At 42.6% G+C, this 3,332-nt stretch overlaps 1 pseudogene; it reads right to left on the bottom strand.

Annotated features, from left to right (window-relative positions):
* Window positions 1-3,332, bottom strand: part of LOC102889953 — a 117,230-nt pseudogene that overhangs the window by 102,668 nt on the left and 11,230 nt on the right.

Below are 3,332 nucleotides of genomic sequence, written 5' to 3' on the forward strand. Positions count from 1 at the left end.
GAAAGAGTATCCAAGCAGAGCCCTGCAGTCTTCCAGAGTTGAGAAGACAAAGTTCAATGTCCAGAGAGACCAAGGGGGCTAGATTTTGTGGGACAACAGTACCAGAGGGAAGTGAGCTGCACAGAGATTTTTGGAGATATGCAGAGGGCTCTCTTTCATCAGAGTATTGATCAGTACATGTGTGTGTCAGTTATTGATTTATTGCCTCGCATTTTCAAATTCATGCTTTTTGACCTCTACGAAAATTCTCTGGGCCCTTTAAATAGTTTAAATATTTTTCCTTTGTAAGCTGGCATAGAATGGAACTTTGTCAGTAGAGGGTGCTGGACAGACATTGCAAGGGTAAAGGGTTGTTTGCTGGTTGATGGGAGCTCACTCCACATGCTGTTTCTCCAGTGTGCGCAGTCTCAATAAATTAATGGATCCACATAACGAAACAAAAAGGAGACAAAAGACAACAGGTGAATATACTAATTCTAAAGCAAAAAAAAAACCCTTTTTATTAATCAGACAACCATATTTGCCACTTTGATTCTAAACATCTACTTCAGCAGTTTTCAAACTTTTTTAATCTCAAGATTCCTACTCTTAAATATTAAGGACTCCAAAAAGCTTTTATTTACGTGGGTTTATCTACACATTATTGACCACATTAGAACTTAAAATGAGAAAATTTTAAAACACAAAAATACAGAAGCACACATTACATTAGTCTTCATATAGCCTCTGGAAAATTCCACTTTACACTCATGAAAGAGTGAGAGTAAAGAAGGCTAATAACATCTTAATATTATTATTATAGTTTTGACCTTGAAGACCCCCTGAAAAGTTCTCAGAAAACTCTAGACCTCACTTTGAGAAGAGTTGATATAATTATTCCCACAAATATAATCAACAACCCTATAAACACTATGAACAACTTTTCTGAAACTTAACCACAGATTTAATTTTGCAATGAAAGGGAACCTGTGTGTAAACGGGGCGGGTGGCGGGGGGAGGCATCAACGTCTGTGCAAAATAAATAGCCTTAAAGTAAAAACAATTGAGAAAATTTGCTAGACAGAGTTTCTTTCTATATAAAAGGGATAATAAAAGGCAACTGCCAGTTTTACTTAACCTTGGTAATTTTAGGGTGGCAAACCACAAGTGTTGATGAGTTACTGCTACTTTGGCCAACTAGGGCTCTTTCATCCCCTTGCTCTGTTTATTCTTCCCAGACTTGATCTTCACAGACATGGTCTTAAACGGTCCCAAAGAAATCACTTTGATATATAGTATCAAACACAGACTACATTAATCAAAATTTCTCCTGTTCATGAACTCCTCTCTTCTGCCATTCTTCCCTTACTTTAAAAGAATTATCAATTAAGCAGTTGTTTGTTGCTCCTCCTCCGGCATTTTGCACCTCGATGCTTCTTATTGTGAAGAATACACATCAGTGGGAATATATGAGATAATTTCAGGTAGTAGATAAAAAATTAGTACTTCATTTTTTTTTACCTATTTACTTGAAATTAGATAAGTAAAACATATAAGTATTATGCTAAACTTGTAATTTCTGGGCTATTATAGTTTGCTTTCTAAATAGATTTGAGTTAAATTATGGATTTTAAAAAATAGATAAATAATACTACAGGTGACTCAGATATAGCAAAAATCATCAAGATAAAGTGGTGCACGAATGAAATTTAAGGAGCACTACTCTTTTCTCTGGAAAGAAACAAGGGTACCATCCGTGGGCCCTCCCACCGCTATTGTGCTGGGGAAGATGTAGCTGCCTCTTCCCCAAGCCCCACTTTTGCCTCCGGACTTCTCTCTGGGGCCAGCAGCCGCCTGACCTAGGCCCTGGGGCCGCGGGCTTAGCCGACTACCATAGGCTCTGGGTCAAACCAGCAGTTTTCAGGTAGCTGCGCTAAGGCGCCAGAGGAGGCGCCCAAGGACGTAGCCCGGCGGCAGAGGAGCCCCAGCTGCTGCACGGTGCCGGTGCCGGCATCTGCAAGTGGTTCAACGTGAGCATGAGGCTCGGCTTCCTGTCCACGACCGCCCTCGCCGGGGTCGTGCTCGACCCCTCGGTGGATGTCTTCATGCTCCAGAGTAATCTGCACATGGAGGGCTTCAGGAGCCTGAATGAAGGTGAGGCAGTAGAGTTCACCTTTGAGAAGTCCTCCAATGGCCTGTAATCTATAGAGTCACTGGCCCTGAAGGGGTGTGTTCTGTACTGGGAGTGAGAGGCGGCCAAAAGGAAGAACGTGCAGAAGCGTAGATCATAGGGAGACAGGTGCTACAGCTGTGGAGGTCTAGATCATCATGCCAAGGAATGTAAGCTGCCACCCCAGCCCAAAAAGTGCCACTTCTGCCAGAGCATCAGCCATATGGTGGCCTCGTGTCCACTGAAGGCCCAGCAGGCCCCCAGCTCACAGGAAGAAAGAAGATATTCATAGCCATATCCTGTTCCCAGAGGTCCAGAATTGATCCACAGTGGGTGGGGAAAGAGGACTATCCTTTTGCCATCAGGAAGATTTAAGGAGTAGGCATCAATTGGCAGAACCGAGAAAGTAGGTTCAGGGTAAGTAGAGGGCAGCTGGCACTGCCATGTATCTCAAGCCAGAGTCCACAGCATCACACCCTATTCTCTCTTGGCAGTGGGTAAAAGGCGAAGCAAAGGAACTCCAACCATGCTCTACTCAAACGCATGTGAGGGCTTTGGAGAAAATCCCTCCCTGCCTGTTTTATCTGAGTCTCCATACCCAGAATCTTCATCTTTTGAAAGTGAACTAGATAGGGTAGTTGTTTTCTTATATATTTTTTTCTTTTTAAAGAAAGATAAGTAATAATATTTCCCACACCAGGGTGAAAAGATAAAGCATGAGACCAGATTGATGCACCCAACCCACAAATGACCATATTCCATGGAAGAGAATCTCTCAGGAGTAAGGCAGGGTTTTTTCACATTGTCTTCACATAACCCACTCTTTAGATAGGGTGCTGAGAACTCTCCCAAGCAATGGATTGTGATGATAGGCAAAAAGGGTGGTTGGGAGAACAGCTGCAGACCTGCTGCTCCTAAGTTCACTCCCACCCCATTCTGGGCCAATACAATTTATTTATTTGGTCCCTTGGATAACTGCACCTTGGGTCCCACTTTCTCCAGGATGTCAACTGCACTAGCTGTGTGTGAATGTTGTATCTTGTGCATTTTAACTTTTTTTCGTAATATAAATATTCTTGTTTTGTATTTTTGTGTATTTTAATCTAAGGCCCTCATTCCTGCACTGTGTTCTCAGGTGCAAGAGCAATCTCAGTGATAAATGGGCAGCAGCTCTGGGTCTGCA

The sequence above is a fragment of the Pteropus alecto genome, unplaced genomic scaffold (genome assembly GCF_000325575.1).
Source record: "Pteropus alecto unplaced genomic scaffold, ASM32557v1 scaffold139, whole genome shotgun sequence".
Classification (NCBI taxonomy): Eukaryota; Metazoa; Chordata; class Mammalia; order Chiroptera; family Pteropodidae; genus Pteropus; species Pteropus alecto.